This window comes from Triturus cristatus, chromosome 1_1 (genome assembly GCF_964204655.1).
Source record: "Triturus cristatus chromosome 1_1, aTriCri1.1, whole genome shotgun sequence".
In the NCBI taxonomy this organism is placed as follows: Eukaryota; Metazoa; Chordata; class Amphibia; order Caudata; family Salamandridae; genus Triturus; species Triturus cristatus.
Window position 1 is genome coordinate 1,168,496,654 of NC_140579.1, and position 23,412 is coordinate 1,168,520,065.

Genomic DNA, 23,412 nt, shown 5'->3' on the forward strand with positions numbered 1-23,412 from the left:
CTTAAAAACAACTAGAGCGCTTACTGTCTTCATTATGACAAAAGTATGGCACACCTGAAGCCATCTTGATTGGAATAAACTGGTAACACTTAAAACATTTAATTTAAAAAAGAACACAATGAGGGGGTTCATTTTGCCATAGAAATGTTGATTAATGCTGAAGAAAGAAAATGAGGGCACATTTTGAGTGACTTCTCAAATCCTCTTCTATTTCATTAAAAAATTCTGACATGCAGACATGCACTTTTAATACCAGGAGCAGACTTCCATGGTGAACAGTAGTTTTACTACAGTGATCCAATGAGCAACTAGAGTGCTAACATCCAGAATTTATGGCAAATGTGTGACATATCTGAATACCTACATGATGGAATCAAAGTAAAAAACTGAAAGCATTTCCTACTGAAGAGACTGCAGTACATGAGGAAATTAGGAAACTTCATAACAAATAAATCTCCCAAGATGGCCACCGGAGACAAAAGAGCCCAAATGTAGCCCAAAATCACCCAGATGTAGCCCAAATATAGCCCAATGACAGAAGTGTGCAAAACACTTATTATTTTGTGTTTTTGCAGTGTTATATAGTGCAGACTTGTCAGGTATTGGAGTGCTTTACATGAGCATTGGTTACATCACACAAGAACAAATTCATTTTGGTTGTAGACATGGGGAGACTAAGTGAATTGACCAGAATCACAGAATGTCGAGCTGAAGCAGAAACTCCAACCTGGTTCCCCAGTTGCAAAGTCTGCAGTTCTGGAAGTAACACCACATCCTCTCCCCTAAGTGCAACATTTAATCAAGTGGTCCACTGGATAAAAAAACATAAAGATAACAAATAATTTAAAAGTGCTTTGTTGCTATTTGAAAACTCAGAAAATATGTCCTTATTTTAGTCTTTTAGAGCAATAACCATAATTTTGATGCCAATAAGACCCTCTCATATATGTAATTTCTAAAGGAAATGCTCTAGGTATTACAGTTTTGATTACATCAAGATGACGTCAGGCGTTCCACACTTTTGTAATAAATATAGAATGTTAGCAATCTAGTTGTTCATTAGGATACTGTTGAGAGGCAGAGGCCAGGGGCACGGACTCTGAAAATTGAAGGCAGGTAGGAGGGTGCAAAGGCAACAATTTAACCACACTGAGCAGGCAGGAAGGGCCGTGGCAGAACAACAGACTATGGAGGGCAGTGGAAAGGGGGGCAGGGGCAACAAACCAACAATACAGGACTTGCAAGAGAGGCTCTGGCAATGTAATAGACCATTGTGGGCAGAAGGAAGATGCAATGGTAGTACAACCATACATGCTAACAGACCCGATTCAGCCAGGAAATGTCCAATGTTTTTAAGCTCAAATGGGCTTTATTTGATCTGTCTCCTGTCTACAATCTCCTCTTTTTCAATGTAACTCAAAGGGGAAAATCAATACCCCAGTTTTTTTTCAAAATCTCCCTCTTACCAAGTTCAAAATGTTCGCAAGTATGGTACATTGGATCATGGAAGGAAATGGGGTAGGGACATGGACTTGGATAACAGAGGACAGGAGGGACATGGAGAGGTGCACCAAACTGACCCTGCAGGGCAGGCATCAGGGTTTGCAGCAGCACAATACACCACACAGGGCATGCGGGACGGGAGTGCAGCACAACAATCCATAGAAAGCAAGAGGGAGGGGACAGGACCATGCACATGGACAACAGAGAACAGAGGGGCAAGAGGCAATGGTAGCTAGCTGACCATAATGGACAGACAGGAGAGAAAGCTGCAGCATAACAGACCATAAAGGGCAGGAGAGACGGATCAGGGGCATTACAATGGAACAGACAAGCCAGGAGGGAGGGAGTAGGGGTCTGCACATGTAAACAGAGGGCTGGGGGCAAGGGGGCAGGGCAGGAGCAGCAAGATAGCCATGGAGGTCAGGCAGGATGGGCACTAGAAGCAAGACACACCATGAGGAGCAACAGTGAGACTGTGATGGCATACACACAGACCATGGAGGGAAGGTGGGAGGGGTTCAGGGGCAGCTAACTGACCCCACAGGGAAGGTGGGAGGGGCCATGGCAGCACAGAAGACCATGCATGGCAAGTGGGAGGGTTAGTGGCAGCACAATGGCTATGATGGGCAAGAAGGAGGGTGCAGAGGCATGCACAAAGGACGATGGAGGATAGAAGGGAGGGTCAGGACCTGTGCACAGACAAGAAAGTTCAGGGGAAGGGGCCTCACAACAGACCGCATGGGGCAGGCAGGAGGAGCAGTTGCAGCACAACAGACCAGGGAGGGCAGAAGGGTGTGGCAGTACAATGGACCATGTAGGACAGGAGGAAGAGGATAGGGGCATGGCATGTGGACAGCAGGGTGGAGGTGGCAGGGACAGGTTACAGTCATCTGACAATGCTAGGCAGGTGGGAGGGGAGTGGCAGCTCAACAGAACACTCAGAGTAGATAAGAGTGGCAGGTCCATGGAACATGGTGGGCAAAAAGGATGGAGCAGGGGCATGCACAAAGACATCGGAGGGCAGGGGGAAGGAGAATAGGGGCAGCAAGCTAAGCACAGAGTTTAAGCAGGAGGTCAATGATGGGGCATAGAATTGGGCAATGGAGGCAGGAGGAGTGGACTGGTACATCATACTAAATTGAGGGCAGTGGCAGCACATCAGACCATGCATGACAGGAAGGAGGAGGCTAGTCCATGGATTCACACAACAGAGGATAGGGAGGAGGGGGATGGGGCAGCAAGCTAACTGTTCAGAGAAGGCGAGTATTAGGAACTTTATTGTTTTTAAAACGTGTGTCTGTGCGAACTACTTAAAATATGAACAAGTATGCAGCATAATCTCACTTTTATTCAGGAAGAAGAGGACGTTTGTGACTGTGACTCCGGGCTCACTTGGCAGAAACACCCCCTGACCCTCCACCCCCTATAGTAATGCCCGTGAAAAGGGTAGGTGAACACAGTGTTATATAGAACATAGTCCTGAGAGCACGATTGAAAATGAAAACTAGATATAGTGTATGGTATAAACTATGCACCAAAAAGTGTGATATAAGATGAACCGGGCGTGAAATATAATATGCAATACATTGTGCGCAATGACAGATTCATTGGAGAGCGCGAGATAGCACAGGCACTATCGCGTGCTATGCGATATGCGCCTTGGAGTGTAATATGCACAGGGCAGTGTTGTGTAACCTAACTAGTCTCTAAAGTTGTAATATAAAATATGTGCTGGAGAGTGTAACGTTGCATATGCACTGTGACAAAGATATGGATCCCAGATTGTAATATGTATGGCATAGCACTGTGCGTTATAACATAGGCATCGAGGAAGGCACGTTAGATGGGGCAATATAACCCGTGCAAAGACAAGTGTGGCATGACATATTCAAGGGGTGGTGTTACAGTGCACATGGGCTAGAGAGTGTCATAGCATATGCACTAGCTAGTGGAATACAACACAGAGGTGTGTGGCACTCAGCAGGCAATGGTGGGTGTAACACAGCATTGGGCTCTGCCAGGAGCGCGCTGTGACTCTCAAGTGATGTTCGTCCCCTTTCCAGAGAGTAAAATAAAAAGTATTACACATCCGGCAATGGATGTGTTTTATTAACCGTGAGGGGGGGGGTTTCTTGCATAGTTTTGGTCGAATTTTTGTCGAATCCCCTTTGAATGGCTTGGTGTGCATGCGAATTAAATGTGCCCGTCAATAGCTACCCATGTTTGTATAAATAAACGACAAGGGTGTCTACCGGGATTAGGCACGGTAGGGCATCAGACATGTCAGAGCTTCACTAGAGGTGTAAATACATTCCACATGGATTCATTGTATGCATAGTCGCCTTTTAATGAATATCACGCAAACCGTCATGGTGATAGGTACGTACGGTTTGTCCAGCATGTCCTAGGTGTGTCTATAAATAAATGTTTTTTAAAAATAATAAGAAACAGTGGCCGGCCCTGGGGATTGGGGTCAAAAAAATATAATTAGGAGACAGGCCCTGGGCGATGGGGTCATCAGGGCCAATAAATTAGAATAAGAAGGGGAACCACACAGCCCCCCCCTTCTTAAAAAATTAAAATAAATAAAAGACTAGCATCGTGCCGGAGGCCACGCCCCCTCCTTGCAGCACTCTGCAAACGCGCCCCCTGGCGAGTTGTAAGTTGGGGAATTAATTCCTCTTCAATACTGAGGGTCCCTGAGGGCCAACTAGCCCAACAGGCATCTCCAGTATGCGCCAGGGAGCTGCGCTGCAGACAGGTGTTCTGAGGCCAAGCCCCTTTTTACACCTCTCTGCAACGCAGCTCTGTGGCGCTTACTGGAGGTACCTAGTGGTCTAGTTTGACCCTAGGAACCCTTAGGATTCAAGGGGACTTAATCTCTCAACTTAGAACAGCCACAGGGCGTGTTTACACAGTGGTGAAGGGAGGGGACGGGGCCTGAGGTGACGTGTGCAAACACGCACTATGGCACGTTTTAAATTGGGGATATAATTTTCCTTCAATACTGAGGGCCCCTGGGGGCTAACTAGCCCACCAAGTGCTTCCAGTAAGCGCCACTGAGCTGCATTGCAGAGAGGTGTTCTGAGGCCGTGCCACTTTTTACACCTCTCTGCAACGCAGCTCTGTGGCACTTACTGGCGGTACCTAGTGGGCTAGTTGGACCCTAGGGACCCTCAGGATTCAAATGAACTTAATCTCCCAACTAAAAACGGACACAGGGCGTGTTTACACAGTGGTGAAGGGAGGGGACAGGGCCTGAGTTAACGTGTGCAAAAACGCCCTGTGGCCTGTTTTAAGAGGTAGTTTTAATCCCCCTGCCCTATTATATACTAGGGGCTTACAGAGGAGGTCATGCTAATCACAGGGGGACCCCAACGCATAATGTTCCCTAGTGTATGTAGGTGTTTTCACTGTATTCTATGTGTCTTTTAACATAGCACTGGCTCTAGGACTGTTTAGTCAGACTCAGTTACCACCAGTATCCGTCTGAAAAAGTTGAGGGTACAAGATGATTTTGCAACAAGGCTTCTTTCTGCTCTTCTTTTTGTTCTTTCTGCACGTTATCCTTCTTCCTGCACTTTTCTTCGTCTTTGAGGACTTCTGTTGCTTCTTTCTGCACTTCCTTTTTTTCTTCCTGTGCATTTTTTATTCTTTCTTCACATGTCCTATCTCTGTAGGCATAGTTAGAAATTTGCATTTAAAAAACCTTTGAAATTCACAGAAAAAAAACATAGGTTTCAGGCACGTTATAGTTAGGAATTAGCATTTAAAAAACCTCAGAAATTCACTGAAAAAACCATAGGTTTCAGGGGTGTTATAGTTAGCTGGACTTTTCACTTGTACAAAACCATTGAAATTCCCCCGTTATAGTTAGTTCAGCTAACTATAACTCGCGCGCCCGCAATGCACTGCTGATTACGTCACATATTACATCACTCATGACATGGTCAGTGACATCACTCATGACATCTCAAATGACATCACTCATGACATCATCCTTGTGATAGAGTGTCAGACCTCCTCTCACCCTAATATAACCTTTGATACACACATACAAAAATAGAGACTAAACTTTTCAAAACAATGGACATACCAATACCAGTTACAACAACCTCTTCAGTAATTCTAAGATCCATATACACATCCACTCATTCACCAACAGTCCTATACAGTCACTCATATATGTACTCACTCATCATATGTACTCATACACCTATACATCCTGTTACACAATGCCACTCATCCATAGAGTTACTCACACACAGTCACTCATGCTAATAAAGAATCAAACATACATTTACTTGCATATACAGTTATACACACACCACCACACTTACTTCTACGGAAACTTACACATACTTAGTCTTTTAAACAATCACTTATAGAAACACATACTTATTCATACAGGACCTCTTTCAATCTCTCACTCTCACATATACTCACTTATATACACCAATAGTCACATATACTAGTTTAAAACATATGTAGTTACTCATAAAGACACTATTGAGACAGTCATTCACTCACTAACTAACACACCCATACACACACTCATCCACCCATACAGTCCTGCACACATGCTGTCTTCAACACATACAAAGAGTGAGTCACTCATTCATGCACCTATGCACTACGTAATACCCCCACCGAACCATGCAGACACTCAGACTGATACTCAAAAAACCAACTAATAACCTATATAGACACCCATGTAGCTACTAACCAACCCATGCAGCCACTTATACACAAAGTGAGAGACTGATACAGATATTTACATATTTAAACATTACTCACTAAGCCATGTATTCACTATGATACACTTAGTCAGTTACACAATCAATTTTTCAAAAATAAATCATCCATTTAGACACTTATATACCCATTTATTCTTCCATCGACCTTAAGATATACATATATAAAACATATTTAATTTTCAGAAAACACACATTCACTGGATGATGTCATCAGTGATGTCATTTGAGATGTCATCAGTGATGTCATGAGTGATGTCACTGACCATGTCATGAGTGATGTAATATGTGACGTAATCAGCAGTGCATTGCGGGCGCGCGAGTTATAGTTAGCTGAACTAACTATAACGGGGGAATTTCAATGGTTTTGTACAAGTGAAAAGTCCAGCTAACTATAACACCCCTGAAACCTATGGTTTTTTCAGTGAATATATATATATATATATATATATATATATATATATATAAACTCCACTAGTGCTTCGGTAAACCCACCACCTCCAGAACGAAGGGCGTGTCGGCGTTACGGACCTCCGAAACTCGGTCCAAATATGTTACAAAATCCCAATGAAGGAGAGTCGACGCCGTGTCGTTCAGTCAATCTGATTTATTGTCAGCTGTTATTGTCAGACGCGTTTCGCCTGCCCAGCAGGCTTGCTCACTAACATTTCAATAAAGTTTTTCCATCAATTTAACTGAAAATGTTGCAGTGTCATGTGAGGACTACAAAACATAAAAGGTGAAGACAGACTTCTAGTTTTAACTCAGAATTCATCATTTTAACCAAGCCAGTGCCGTACCTTCTGCAATAGTTAAATTAATTATTCACAATAGAAATGCAAGTGCAATACGTATTTTGACATTGATACACCAAAACTGATGAATATTAAATTATTACATTTTAACAGCTTAATTTTTTTAATTTTAACAACTTGATTTTTTGTAACCATGATCGCGCAACACAGCCTATTCATCAAAATCATAACAGATCTGTTTCAAACTGTGATAAACCATTTACTGCCCTAGTGGGCCGAATATATATATATATAAATAAATAATCAGAGCATATCTGGACACCAACAGTCCAAATATATTCAACTTTCAACCCCTTCATGCTCAACTTGAGCCCCTCTTTAAACTCAAATTTTTCAAAAACAGCAGAACAGAACTACACCACATCACAAAAAGCAGACTTTCTGAATAAAGTCCCAACTTTTTGCTAAATTTGGTTTGATTCTGTTTAGCCATTCTTCCTTTATCAGAAAGCAAAGCTTCCTATGATAACCAACCAGAGAATTCAGACTTTTTGGAACCCCCTTTTTTGTGGCCTCTGCTTCTCAGATCAACACAAAACTTTCCATGAAGGAACGAGGTTAATTCATTTTTTTAAAAGTTTTATACAGATTTGTCAAATAGCGACAAAGTTATTAGCGAAAGTAAAAAAAAAATACTCTTCCTATGGAAACTCTGGCCTAACCATAATTACACAGTATATATATTACATGGCGGTGGTCGCCACTAGATAGTTCTAGTCAAGTCTGAATTTTATAGGAAGAGCTTATTTTTGGTTTGCTAATAACATTTGCCCAGATTGATGAATCTTCACAAAACTTTCCAAAAAAACCAGTTCATCTACCTCAGCGCTTTTTGGAAAATTTTGGGGTGATCTGTCAAGTGGAGGCCGAAAAAAAGGGGGGTTCCAAAACGCAAAATCCCCATGCATTTTCTCTAGATTTCTTTAAGACGGGCTATATCAAAAACTGCTAAACAGAGTTACACTAAATTTGACAGGAATCTAGATCTTGGTGCACAGATTGTGCTTTTTAGGTCTCGCCTGGAGTAAGACTGTGCAGACATGCGCAGTCTCGCTGGCGAGATTTAATGTTTTGGTTAGATTTCTCTAGTGGGCTTTAAGCCCCGCCCCTCCTTTCGATTGGCTGGCGTCACCGTTTATGCTAAACGGTGGCCAGCCATTGGAAAGGAGCGTCTTGTGACGTACACTTTTCGCTTTTAGAGCCGTCCCAGTTGGACTGGCTGCCGTGAAAGGTTTTCTTATCTTTATGGGGCCAAACACATGGCCCCATAAAGATAAGAAACCAGTCAGGCGAGCCAGTCCAACTGGGACGGCTCTAAAAGAAACAAGGGTTCCAACTGTCCTTTTATTGTATGTATACCCCTCGAAAGTTAACGTGGTCTTCATATCAGGTACGTATCCGATATCAACCGCGCAAACTCCTAAAAAAATATTCAGGTAAACAACCAACTACACCCTTTTCCAGGAAAAGTTGAAGTGCTTTTTCTCGATTGTTCTGCCTTGCCTGACGAAAACTCCTTTGAATGGTTGCTGAGCTTCAGCCAATCTCAGAGGTGAGGGATAATTTCAAAGAGCCTAACAGTGAAAACGGACCGAGGGCTAGCACGAACAGCCACCACCTTTGTAAATAAAACCGAGCCCTTGGGTTGAACGAAAAATTGTTCAACTTTCAATAGAGCGCGATACCGAACGCCCGTATTGAGCGCATCTGAGCCGTCAACCATTATATCAAGAAAACTTATCTTTACATGTCTAGTATATATGAATAATTAGCAATCATAACATTGCACTGTTTTTCCTTAATAATAACTCTTAAGACAGAAATAAAGATTTTCTCACCAAAGAATATTTTAATTTCTGCGAAAAATAATGGGTGTTCGATGCTATACATTTTGCCTAAACTCATGCAATTGGGCTCTAGTTTTGCTGTCCGTCTTCTATGTTTCGGTAATGATCACCCGGCAAATGATTCCCAGAATGCACTGGGCGTATTTTATGTGAATAAAGCCGCTAGAAATTGGTGTGGCCGACGCCGTGTGCAGAGTGGTGAGATGTCGTGGCCGTGCATGTGTGACCTAAGTATAGGAATGGTCTGGCTCTCAAGACAAACCGTGATTACGTGGCATATTTTTAGAGGAGAGTATGACGGAGGGATGTCACACTCATCTAAGTAATGCTTTCCTAGGTTAGTAGAGGCATCTGGGCACTCTGATCTGCAAATGGCACTGAGGTAGTGTCTGGGTTCTCATTTTAATTAGGGTCTGAGGTTTAAGCAAACCTACCCCTGATTCTTTGAAGAGCTCATTATAACCAATGCCCCCTTCTACACGATCCAAAGCATGTGCGCGCGCAAACACACACGAAGAATCGAAAAGGACAGGTTGCAATGTTTGAAGAATTTGTTGAGGGGTCTGAACGAAATACTGCAGAGAAACTTTCCACATAATAAAACTATGCTTTTAAACTTTCCGGGAGGATGCAAGCAGTGTTCACTTGTTCATTTCTGAAGGAGCAGCCTCACATACATTGATTCATGCATGGGTCCCCAGGCATCGCTGCTGCGACCCCTGGCTTGGCCCTTGCAACCCCTGGTGATGCCTTTGGGACATCTGACCTCAGAGATCATACAGCCAGCACCATGGCTTTCAGTGGGATGAAAAAACTGGGGGATCTCTCAAAGGGGCGTGGACAATGTAATTAAGGGTGTGGCTTAAAAACACACAAACTAAAAATCTGTGCTTAGTATAGTGTGCCACCCGACTTGTATTTTGCTGTTTCTATCATTGCATCCAGATATATGATACAACAAGTAACATCATACCTACAAGTCAGGATTATTTGCTATGTCAATAGTTGTTAGTTGTATAAGATAAATAAGCAGCAACTTTGGCTTGTATATAATATTGAAAAAGCTTCCACTTAAAGCCCTGGTGACACCAGGACTATGTTGCTGCTCCTGAGTGTCAAAGGGAGAAGGGGAATCCAGAAAATTATGCTCTTTAAAGGATTTCCCTTCCCCTACAACTCTCACCTGGCATGTCGTCATGCCGTAACTTCTCCACTAGTGCACTGTCACTGCAGTCCGGAAAAAAAATGGACCGCCTGTGCCAGGGCACAAAACAGAGCCCGATAGAGACCAGTTTCGAGGCACTCTTTAAACAAGCATTAAAAATGCAATAGGTCTCGCCTTTCATTAAGTTAAAGCCATTTGCTTTGCTATACAATACCATTAGCAAAGCAAATGGTTTTAACTTAATTAAAGGCGAGGCCTATTGCATTTTCAATGCTTGTTGTTATTTGGTGTAAATCCATTTAGTAGTTTGAGAAATTAAGGGTAAAGAATTATCATATATATCTCGACGGTTGGGTCCGTGAAAGGCTAGAGAGACTCTTGCGGAAGCGGCAATTTAAAAATAGAACATTCTGATTGGCCCAGGGAACTTTATTTCCATTGGGCCATCTTGCTCCAGTGGGAGTCAGACTCCTGTGGTAGCAAGGACTCTGATTGGCAGCCAGCAACTTGATAAAAAATGACGCTGGCAGCCATTACAGAACTCTGGGACTTAGTCCCATGTCCTAATTAAAGAAGAATAATAGTATAACTGACCCCCTAGGCCCCATGGGTGGGTGGGGTGGGTGGGGGGGGGGGGGGGGGGGGGGGGACACAGAGTGACCCCTCGGGCCTAAAAAGAAAAACAAAAAGCAAAATGCCTTCTGTGCCTTGGAGAGAGTGGCCGTACGGAGGTCCTCCCCTTAAAAAAAATACACAGCCCTGGGGGCTGGGGTCCCCAGGGCCGACAAAGGCTCGGGGAGGGGGGCCATGTGGCCTCTTCCTTTTATTTAAGTGGCCCCAGGGAATGGGGTCCTAGTGGCAGATAATGGCTCGGGAAGGGGGCTGCACAGTACACTCTGTCCTTTATTTTTATAAATGGGCCTGTGGAATGGGATTTCCAAGGCCTAACAAGGCTCAGGGAGGGGGGCAATGCAGCTCCCTCCCATTTAATTAAACTCTGGGGGATGGGATCCCCAGGGTCTTACAAGGATCACGGAGAGGGCTGCACTGCCCTCCAGCCCTTTATTTGAATAAGTGGACATTGGGAATGGGGCTCCCCAGGGCCGAAAATGCCTTTGGGAGCGGGGCTAAACAGTCTCCCCTCCCCTTTATTTTGAGAAATGGACCTGGGGAATGAGGTTCCAGGGGCCTAACCAGGCTCGGAATGGGGGGCAGCGCACAACCCCCGCCTTCATTTAAAAAACAAACCTGAGTGATGGGGTCCCAGGGTCTTTCAAGTCTCAGGGATGTGGGCTGCATGGCCCCCCTTCCCGTTTTATAAATAATGGGGTCCCTGGCTGATAATGGCTCATGGAGGGGGTCTGTGAGGCAACCCTCCCCTTTAATTTTAGAAATGACCGTTGGGGAAGTAGTCCCCCTGGGCCAAACAAGGCTCAAGGAGGGGGGCCATGAGGCCCCACTCCTCTTTAATTAAATTAGTGGCCGCGGGGATTGGAGGCCACAGGGCTGATAACAGTTTGGGGAGAGGGCTGCGCGGTGCCCCGTGGCGAGTGGAGTCCCCAGGGTTTTACAAGGCTCATGGAGAAGGGCCGTGTGGGCACCCCTCCACTTTTAACATATATTTAAGGCCCTAGGGGATGGGGTCCCCAGGGCCTACAAAAACTCGGGGAAGGGCTCCATGCAGTCCCCTCACCTTTTAACTTATATGTACGACCCCTGGAAAAGGGGGTCCTCTAGCATAAAGAGGCTTTGGGAGGGGGACCGCGCAGCCCACCTCCTGTTTAATATAAAAAAAAGGCACTGGGTTTTGGGGGTCCTCCGTGCCTGGCCCTATAGCCAACCCCCGACCATGCATGGCCAAAGGCTGTGAGCATTGTGGGATTGGCTGCCTGGGGGGGGGGGGGGGGGGGGGGGGGAAAGAGTTGGTCACAGGACCTGCCCACATGCCAGGCCCTGTGGCATACCCCCACCGTGCACGACTGAAGGTCCTTGGCAGTATGGAGTTTACTATTTTTACGGGGGTTAGCCACAGGCCAGGCCTGCATGTGGTCAGCCCTTCACTGCACACAGTCAAAGGCTTTGTGCAGCATGGGGTTGGCTAAATGTGGGGGGTTAGGTGCAAGGCCTTGCTAAAGACCAGGCCCTGCAGCCCACCTCACTGCCACGCACGGCCAAAGGCATTTGTGTGTGGTAATTAAATATTAATTTATGCTAAAAAAAAAAATCCACTGAAAAAAACAAAGGTTTAAGTAACATTATAGTTAGGTGTGATAAAAAAAATGTTTTATAAAAATTAAAAACCTTAGAAATTAATGAAAAAAAGGTTAAAGTGTGTGTGTGTGTGTGTGTGTTTATTTATTTATTTAGTCAGCACCATCCATAAACTTTAATCAGGAGAGTCACCCCCAATCCTTTTTAGCAGTGTAAATAAAGGAAACATAAAATGATAATAACGGGTTGTTATTATCATTTTATGTTTCCCTGCTGCGGCAGCTCTGATTGCGGGCGTGCGCGGTTGCTCTGCTCTCAAAGCAGAGCAGGGTAGGAGTGGTCTGCCCATTCCAAGTGCGCATGAATGCTTGGCCAGCCGTCTCGGGCCAGTCAAACATTCATGCACAATTTGCATGTTCTCCAAGCAGATTGCATTACAGCCTGCGTGGAGAACATGCCCATGCCCCCAGTCCCTGGCTGAGAGCCGAACCATGGTGCTCAGACCAGTCAACGCTGCATTGCAGCTCTGTGATTGGCTATGGGGGAGCCGGGTGCTTCCTCCTTCCCTGTTCCTGCATAAAGAGAGAACAGAGGAGAGAATAGGAGGACGGGGCAAACAGATAAGCTTATTTTCTTCTTTTTTTTACCCCCCCACCCCCGATCCGTGCCAGCTGCAACTAACTTTAATGGAGCAAAGCCCAGAATACCTGCATTAAGTGGCTCCACATTACACTCTCACCAGAAACCTTTGATCAATGTATGCCCACCTGATCCATCAGCAATCATTCAAAAGGATAACAAGCATTGGCATTGCCAATAGGTCTCGCCTTTGGGACCTTATAAGTGTTTAGCCATGCAACAGTTAATGTTGTTGCAGTAAGGATATTGTGCTGCATAACTAAATACTAATCAGGTCCCAAAGGCGAGACCTATTGGCTATGCCAATGCTTGTTTTATGTTGTGCGGTGTCTCATCATGCATACAGTATAAAGAAGACAATGGTGTACTTTTCCCTCTACCTAGTTTTTAGACTCTGCATTATGCCAGTGTTCATCTCAAATCAGGGTGAGACACAATAACATTTGCAACCTTGACTAATGTTTTAAGATGCCACGTGTCATTTTGATAGGTACCCTACAAGTGGACCCAACTATTCTCCAGTTCTCCTTTCCAGTCGTTTTTCTGGTCTCGGGTACCAATATCCAGCACACCTTAACAGTGGAAAGTAAGATGGATGTATGTTCTGAGACTATATCATCTAACAGAACTATAATCTTTCCAGGCATTCCCCTAATTAAGTAAGTGTTTGCCACCTATTTTTTTCTAAGTGCCGCAGTTCATAATGTCTAAACAATTCTAGTCTTGCCTTCTAAAGGTTCATTATGCCACAAATGGCCATTTAATTATTGCATTTTCTGCAGAATCCCTCCAACAACATGTGTACACCAAATGTCCTTTATTGAGGTGGGCAAGCCAAAATAATCCTAGGGAGGGCCAAGCTTCTGGCGAGCGTTGGTCTGCTTGGTTCTTAAAGCCAAAATATGAACCTAGACATGAAAACAATTGTTATGCTCAAAATATTTCATAAAGCACAGAAATGAAATACATTGTGCTACATTTATTATGTAAAAATAATACATTTAGCATAAGTTTGTTTGGCCATCTGTGTTTTTAAAACAATGTGTAATTCAATAAAAGAGCAACAAGAGATTTTAAATAACCAACAGTACTTTCCATGCTTAATCATATACTTAAGTGCTGAGATCAAAACTGTAAGTCTCAGAATGCAAAAATTTTTGACTGGTCGAAGGTGGCACATGTGACATCATATGTCTGCTTGGCAGGTACATGGGGCACTGCCATTTCGAGCTAGTACAGGCTGAAGTATTTGAAAGATCTAATAATGTTATAAATATATCTGAAGGAGTCAGAGCTAAGATTGCTGTGGAGCAGCAGCTCTGGCCTGCCACTCCCTGGTGCGCGAGAGGACCATAGTCATAAGGAAATGGGCAGGTGGGTCAGATCCAAAGGGAATGCAACAAGTGGCAGATTTACAGATTTCAGCACTTAAAAGGCACAGATCGGACTTGAGATACACTCTATGAAACAGTAAACAGATTGGTGTCAATAGCTGCCGCAAACAAACTAGCTATAGGAAAGCATTGACACCTCACGAAACGAGGGGACCGCGTGGTGGGAATGTAAGAGTCGTACTGACCAGTAACAAAGATGTATTTCTGTGGGGACACCATGGGGATAATATTTCAGGAAGTAGGTCTATAAACTATAGTGAAATGGAGATTCTACAGATTAGTCGAGAAGATGCTAAACGCAAAGTGCGTGAGATAATCAATGTATTTTCCCCCTAGCATAAAGTTCAAATAGAAAAACAAGGAAGTGGTTGTAAAATCAAGACAGGAGGTGCAAAGAATCCTAAAATCACAGAGGAAGGAGACACATCCCTGTAACTGGAGTACAGACCACACCTGACGGACTATAAAAAATGAGACCCGACTGCATCCATATCTAAAGATTAAACTGATGGACAAATGTATTGGTACTCAGGAATTATATTGGATTTCTGTATCGAACTAAGGACAGAAAAGTGAAAGTAATGTGATGGTACCAATAAATAAGGACAATTGTGTAGGATTCCTCCTTTTTGTAGAGTGAATCTTTTCTGGATTCACATGCTGTGCATTATTCCATCATTTAGTGGTTGGGTCTGGAATTCTCCACTGTGATAGTAGCAGTTCTTCTCTTTTTTCTTTTTTTTTTTTTGTTTGGGGGTGGCGTTGACTGTCTCACCATTTGGTGTCTAATCCAGCCTCCTCTGACGTCATATGGCCTCCCCGGAAGCTCCTCTGCGTGGTTGCCATCTTCAGATTCTTTTATTACTGCTGTTTGGTCGGAAGCATAGCTGAAGGTTCTCCAATTCATGAAAAGTAGTAGTTGGGTGAATGTTTGGGGCAATACTGGCGAATACCGCTGAAAAGAGGTACCAAATATCAATTCATTGATTTACACAAATCTATTGTGAACTTGAGAATTGCCACACGAAGGTGGGGGGGGGGGGGCAGGGACCTGATCTGCATGATACGGAGAAGACACCATTCAAGTTCTGCCCTAAGTGCCACCATAAATTCGCACACAAAAAAAACATCAATTGTAAGAAACTGGCTCTACATGTACTGCACCAAAGTGAGGTACAGTGTGTATAGAGTCTAAGGGTCTCCAGAGGTTGGGCAGAGGTTAAAGTTAGATAGAACCTTACTCTCTAAAGTGGTAGCTTGGTTGAGCAGTAAGGCAGTATCAGAGGACAGTGTAAAGCATTTGATGTACACACTCAGTCAGCAAATGAATTCACACACTCAAGAACTGCACTCTAGGTCAATTGTTGTATAAAATATATACTGTTGTTTTATTTCTAGAACCAAGCAAGCCTGGTACAGGTAAGCTTATAAATACTTTGCAGTAGTAAATTACTTGCATGAACACAGTTCAAAATTGCAGTATAACTTGTACTGATTTTGGTTACAGTTTAAGTAAGCAGTTTGCCACACATTGCAGGTACGGTACATTCGAATGAATAGGCTTTTTAAGTAAAATGCAGTTAATTACTTTTCAGATTACCTTTACTAACACAGGACTGGATCCTACATTCAGCCTTGGGACATTACCTGAAAACAGGTGAGTAAATGCGTTTTAGTTAGAAGTACGATTTTTAAAGAAAATTATTGCATTTCAAAAGTTGACACTTAGAAACATTTTCACATAGAATCACCAATGTTGTCCTATGGAAGGAAATTCACTTAGCAGGTAAGTTGTTACCTTTTGGGAGAAAAAAAGTGTCAATTTTATTCTATGAGGAAAAAGAGGTTATCGGTTTCCAGGTAGGTAATCGGTCTTTTGAGTTAGGCTTCTGGGGTAAGACTCAGGGGTCTCCCAGGGTCAGTGATGCCCTGTTGTTGCACCCCCAGTGGCACTAGGGCAGCCGGGTGCAGTGTGTTGAGGCCCAATGTTATCCTTTGGAGGATAGGGGGACTCTGGTTGGTGGCTGCTGGCAAGCAGGCCACAGGGTTGTGGGAGCAAAGCTCCTAGGGTTAATCTCAGGCCAAGTTGGGGTGCAGGGTGCTGTTTTGAGGTCGGGTGCCCTGTTGATTTCAATGGAGATTCTCCGGGACAAAGAAACACTGCAGGCTCGGGGACGAGGATCTTCCAGGAGTGACCACCACTTAGAGGGGTAAGTTGGGATGTAGAGGGTTGGTTAGGCACTGCTGGGTTGGGCACACAAGGCCATGGGGCGTTGGGTGCAGGGGTGCCTTGGGACGTCGGATTTTCTTACCCGCTCTGGTCGCGGTAGGGGGGGGTCCTCTGGATTGAGGCTGCAGGCGTCATCAGGAGGCTTGAGGCAGGTCAGGGGTCGCCAGATCTCGGGTGAGAATCGCCGGGGGGACCTCCTCGTGGTATTTGTCCACTCGAGCTCGGGCTAGATTCGGCAGGTGTGGAGTGTGCGGGATTCGCGGTTCCTGGCTGGCACCAGAAGCTGCAGTTCAAACACGTCCGGTGTTCACGGGAGAAACAGCTTGGAAAGTGAAGGCAGGCGGGTCCTCCGGGGTTTTTGAGGTTGCTGTCCGCTGGACACACCAGGGTTTTGCAGGAGCAGGTTCGAGGGGAGACAGGCTGGTAGGGCTGGAGCCAAGTCAGTGGGCATCGTCCTCTTGTTAGCTCTGCACAGCTTCTCGTCCTTCTTCTCTTCTTTTTCTTGTGGTTGCTGGATCTGAGGAAGGAAGGTTCAGGGTGCCCCTAAATACTAAATTTAGGGGCGTTACAGGTAGGTAAGGGGCAGGGACCAATGGGTCCCTTTCCCTGGGGTGGGTACACCCCCTATTCTGCCACTTTCCAGTGGGAGGGGGGCTGGAGCCTGTCCCTGGTTGACTGGGTCCCCACCATCCTCAAGATGGCGAAGACTCGAGGTTGTGCTTCACCTCGCCTGCCCCACCTTAGGGGTGGAGTTGGCAGAGGTGGGCACACCTCTCTTCCTCACTTGTTTTTTCCGCCGGTTCTCCCACCCAAAGTAGGGGGTAGAACCAGTGGGGACCAGTTGCTGATAGCAGCAAATGGTCTGGAGAGGCTCACAAAGGCGGCATGCCTTTGAAGCTTCTCCTTCGTGAACCCTGCCCATCCTGGGGGAGGAGGCTTGGCACCTCGTCCCAGGATGTGCATTGTTTCAGGCCCCCGAGAGCAGCAGGCTCTCGACCCAGGGGTCCAGAAACATGTCTGGTGGTGGCAGCCTGCGCAGCCACTCAGTCAGGTCACTGGTAGTTGGTCGTGTTTTAGGGGGCATCTCTAAGATGCCCTCTGTGGTGCATTTTACATTAAATCCCACACTGGCATCTGTGTGGGTTTAATGTGCTGAGAAGTTTGATACCAAACTTCCCAGTCTTCAGTGTATCCATTATGGTGCTATGGAGCTCGTGACGACAACCTCCCAGCACCATATACTCTTAATGGCAGCACTGCACTTACAGGGCCCAGGAATGGACCTGGGTACTATAGGGATACAGGGCTCATGCACCTGTACCCTCACCACTGGCATAGGGCACCCAGCTAGAGGGGTGACTGATGTATGCCAGGGCAGTGGTTTGTGGGCATGGCACACAGGGATGTGTGCCATGTCGAGTCTTTGTTTTGTTCTGCACCAAGACACTCAGTCTGCAAAGGCAGTGTGTGTGTGTGTGTCAGGGTACAGGGCCTCTAAGGGTGGCACAATAAGTGCTGCAGCCCTTAGGGGCCTTCTCTGGTCACCTATGGTACCATTTACTAGGGGCTGACATGTGGCCAGAGATGCCAATTGGGTTTAGGCTTCAATGCAGTTTTAGGGAAAGAACACAGGCCCTGGGTACCTGATTGGCAGGAGCCCAGGGCACACTCAGTCAAAGCACATCAGCAATTCATCAAAAAGTGGGGACATACCATGCAAGAAAGAGGGCACCTTCTCACAATTGTACAAACTTTGTCTTCTGCTAGACCACAAGAACGAAGACTGTGAAGTCTTCGCAGACTTCAAGCCGAAGATTTTAAAGGCAACAGAAAAACCAAGGCAAGCAAACTAATGCTGAGAGACCTGGGGTCCTCACGCGACGCGAGGAGGAAGATTACATCACCAAGTGGGAAGGCTCGGATGCCAAATAAACACAAGGAGAAGGTAGCCCAGGTAACACCAAAAAAACTCAATGGGGAGAGTCTCGATCACTCAAAATCACAAAGGACTGTCTCTGCATCGAAAATCTCACTGACCGAAGGCAAGCTGAGGTCAAAAGAACCCCTCTGGTCCCACAGCAAGGACACCCCAAGTGGGCGCACTGCAGAAAAGACAATGACATCGAAAAATGATCAAAATCGGGATGTGTCGACGTTGAAAGATGAACAAAATCGAGAGGTGCCAAAATAGGGTTAAGCGATAAACTGAAGAAAGAATTTTTGATGATGGAAAGGAAATAGACACCAAAATAGAGTGAAAGAAGAGGTGCCTTGAGGCCGAAATGTTTGTGATATTACAAAACAATTAAGACTTCGATGAATCCCTTTGAGAATTTCAAATTCTGTCGAAAATTTTGACAGAAAAGCAACAAATTGACAAGGACATTGAAGAACTCGAACCTCCTATGACCCCAGAGCCACAGAAAGAGGAGTAAGAACAAGTATTCTTCTTCGAGAAACATGAGCCTGAGTCCATGGGTATGTTTGAGGAAACCAAGGGGCCTGAGTATATGGAGAATCAGCGGCAGGACGTCGAGACTGGTTTCCCAAAGGAGGGGATTGTCACACATCTGTCGAAGCCATCGCCTCCGGATGACATTGCAAAGTATGGACAATTGATAAAATGCCTTCCAAATGTAAGCCAGTTTGTAAGAAAAAAGACAATTCGAAAATTACCCTCTTAATCATACGCTACTACAGGGGCCCACAAAATCAGAGATGAACAAATAACCACTGCTCAAATTCTTTAGCTTGTGCTCATTTCAGAAATACGTATGTTTCCTTGATACCCATTTTTCACTATCCATATTTTACCATAAGTTGGTCTATAATTGGTACACAATGAAAAACATTGTATGGTGCAGCCCAGTTGTTGCTTCTGGGTACCTTGGATTCTTGAAGAACCTACAAACCCTATCTATCCTGGCACCCAGAAGGGTCTATCGAACGTAATGGTATAGTGTTTTTTTATTATTTCTTTTTTTTATTGGTAATTGTGACAAAGACGTTACAGATGAAAACGTTATCACAAATGGCTGATTTTGTCCTACTTATTTTAAATATTTCTTTATTTCAACAGTGGGAAAACCTTGGGGAACCTACACATATGACCCCTTGCTGAATTCGGAATTTTGGGGCTTTTAACGATGGTGGTCGGTCGGACAATCGACTGCCATCGCAAGGAGTCGGAGGTCCCATCCGCCGTATTACAATAGGACCGCCCACATGACAGTCAGAATGTGCTGAATGGCACTGTGGCTTGTGTACGGCTGTGGAAAAGGGCCGCAACAAAAACAGCAGTGTTTTTCTGCACTTTGGGCATCAGAGACTCCCTGTGCAATTCACGCACTGCTCGTATGCTGCATGAGAGCAGTGCAGGGATTTTCCTGAGCGGGCTTGTTTAACGCTCACTCAGGCACAGGGAGTCTGTGCTGTTTCTCCTACCTGGCTGTGCAATACAGCTGGGTTGGAGAAACCCAACTGCGCCAGTCTTTGTGGCTGACCTAACACAGCCAGGCAAACTGAAATGCATAGCTAGAAGTGCACATCACTCCGCCCCATCTGCCAAGGCCCCGCCCCGCCCTACACACGCTAGCTCAACTAGCCGTTGAAAAATAAAAGAATAATAAAATATTGTTTTACTTTTCTACTGCTGGCTCTGAGCCAGTGGGGCGACGCTCCTCTGCCATTGCGGAGGACCTGCTACTGGGTAAAGATCCAGCAGTTATGGGGTTATGAATTGTTCTACTAGCTTTTCTGTTGTAGGGCTTACGTGATGACTAGTAGACTGACATTGATCGATAAAGTTTGTTAATGTTCCTGTTAGTTAACTGTAATCTCTCGGGAGATCAAAGCACATGGCGTTGCATTAGTGCCTTGATATTTCCCGAGGACATTATTGTCATGTGACTCATCTGTTACTGCTTGTGGGGTTACCTTCAGAGCAGTCTTAATGTAATTGCCTTCCATTAACCTTCAACATTTTCCTTACAACCAATAAGTTGACTAACGTTCGATTGTACATTGCAAAAGATTCCAGCTACAATTTTAAGAAATTCCAGAAATGCACATCTGTTCTTTGTAAACACCCCTACATAATTTCTCCCTTGATTTCTTTGCATGTACATATGATGGTCGATCTCCTCTCCTTTATGCAGAGTGAGTTCTGCAGCGACAAACCCAAATCTGGGGCAAAGTATGGGCTTCCAGAGTCACTGGCGATCATTTCGGAGATGGGAGAGGTCACCGAGGGAATTATGGACACAAAGGTACAGTGAAGGGAGGATGCTCGGTTTGTGTAATCAGATGAGGTGGAACATGTATTATACTGTGGTTGCGGATTGGACTTGGATTACAATTAATTTGTCAAAGTTCCCTCTGATTTACATCACATCTTTTACAGGTATTTCTGGGGGCTTGCAGCTCAGTGGTCTTATGCATCATTAGTAAATCTACTTAATCCTTTGCCAGTCAGGTCTGATCTTGAAAATGAATGGGCTATTAGCTTCTCTGTCTGCTTGCTTCTTTATGGTAGATTTGTAATTTTGGGGTAGGGTCCAAGAGCAGGGCAATGCCAGTCTTTACTTTCTAACAAAGTAAGTGCAACTTTGGTAAGTCTGTTTACCTCCCTTTGATGGGGGGGGGGGGGGGGCAGTAGTAGTGGTTCTAAATCTACCAATGATTGGTGAGAAACTGCTGGGTTACAGGTGTGTGAAAAATATGCAACTAAAGGTTATCTATTTTTTCCATTGTCCTTGGACTGCTATGTTGCGCATGCTTCCAAATAAAGTCAATTTGGCTCAAACTTTCCGAACTGCATGACTTGGAACTCTTACTTTTGGCTAATGAAGTTGCACTCTGGTTTCATGTTATAAAAACACATGCATCCGAAGAAATGTAATTCAAGGTTTATCTTGGTAAGATATATGTATATCACTACTTCTGCAGAAAGCACTCTTTTAACCACTATCACTGTTTAAGTTAACAAAGCAACAGGATGAGCCGATGTTATGATACAACCACACATGCCTTAACGTGGTCTGAACTACGACTGCGTCTTCACCATGCATGCCTTTACAACAAATTTCACTGTAAAGGCATGTTTGCTAAAGGGATATGTGTGGTAAATTGCATATCCCAGCCCACCTGACCTGCGCCTTAACACCCGATTACCCAGCCCTGTAATCCACCCCTCCTCAGCCCTTAAAATTACCCTGACCCCTCACCCTAAGCACTAACAGTCGGTCCCTGTCACAAAAAACTACCCCCACCCCAGCCCTGAGCCCTAAAACCGACCCCTACCCATAACAACTACACTCCCCCTCTCCCTCCCCCCCAAACCCAGCCCTGGTCACAGCCCCACTTGCCTGGTTGCATCCGGAGATTCCTGTTCCTCTCCCCACCCATCTGACAGCTAGACTGCGGTTTGCCTTAACCACCCGTGTACATGGTTAAGGCAGATGCGTTGTTTAGGCAAGATTTGTTGCTCCACTTGCTGGTGATGTAGCGCCTAAAGGTTTGAAAAATTGTAGGGGTGCATTATATTCACCGTTAGTCGGCACCCGCACATAATCAATGCATATTTAGATGTATCGTGCACAATGTATTAAGCAAATGTATCAGTTATAGCGTAATATAGAAGTGTTAGAAATGTGAAACTACATTGTGAATATATTCGGTGAAATACCAGATGGCTAGTTTTGTTCAATGCAATGTATTAGGCTAACGTGTAACCTGATTGAAGTAACTCATGTATGTCGTTTATTCATGCATGTGAAAGTAAAAGTACTAAGGCTTAGGATGTGATTTAATAGTGTGCTTTAACCCGGTAGAGGCCTGAATGCACATATATCGTTAGAGAAGAGGCCTGGTATTTTCTTATGTTAGCTAAATGCGGTGGGCCGCAATGATTTATTTCGTTAGAAGTTTTAGGCCGCAGTAAATTGTAAAAGTTAAAAGATGTGAAGTATTTCTCCATCCCATGATCTCACCGCAGGTGCAAGGACAGTTGGTTCGTTAGTAGAAAAGGTCTTTGTCTAAGAGTTGAATTATGGAGAAAGCCAGACATTTATGTTGATAATAAAATCCCAAGAACACTAGAGATTTGGTCTCGAGTCCTTAATTATGTCAAATTGCAGAAAGTATTCTCTGATAATTGTGTTTGCTCCCTCCACGCTATTGGGCAGGTAAAAAGGTTCAATCGGCCAGAGTGGGTTCTTGGAGATAAACGGTAAACAAGAAAATTGGGCCCCAGCAGTTGGTAGCAGAGACGGATGGCTACTTCCGATAGCGAGGGACGATTAGATTAAGATAAGTGATCCTTGAGACCCATATATGATAAGAGATGGTGAATCATCAGATGGTGAGCAGCGGACGAAGGCAGATGGTGAACATTGATGGAGAGTAGCAGTGTGGCGGTGTGGCAGGAAGCAGCAGTCCTTGGAGTGAGTATGAACAGGATGAGATGTTGTAGATTGCGATGTCAATTCGTTGTGTGATGTCTTGCGGAGTTGGAGTGAATGTTGAGTGATTGTGAGATCAGGCTGTGAGCGCGCGCAGCCCGGGAATTGTGGTGTAGAAGACACCCGTGGTAGATTTTGTTGACCACCCAAAGGAGATCGTGAGGTACCATCGATCACCTGGACCGAGATAGGGGGAACGAATGTGTGAGTGCATGACAACTCGACGCTGGTCGTGGGTTGCTGTATGTGAAGTTGAGTACTTGTAACCTATCAGAAGCGAACTGTCTGGTCGGACGGGGACAGACAGTTGCCAACCGAGGTCAAAAATTTTGAGAGACTGTGGACGAACAGTCAGAGGCTGTAGACGGACAACCAGAGAAGTAAGTCGTTTGG

General features: G+C 44.9%; 1 pseudogene across 1 annotated transcript in view; it reads left to right on the plus strand.

The window, feature by feature from the left end:
* The window catches only part of LOC146871804 (PAT complex subunit CCDC47-like), a 319,820-nt pseudogene that overhangs the window by 92,555 nt on the left and 203,853 nt on the right, over positions 1–23,412 (plus strand). Inside the window, exon 7 of the transcript XR_014981079.1 lies at positions 20,716–20,826. The product of XR_014981079.1 is annotated as a PAT complex subunit CCDC47-like (transcript). The remainder of the gene's footprint in view (positions 1–20,715; positions 20,827–23,412) is intronic.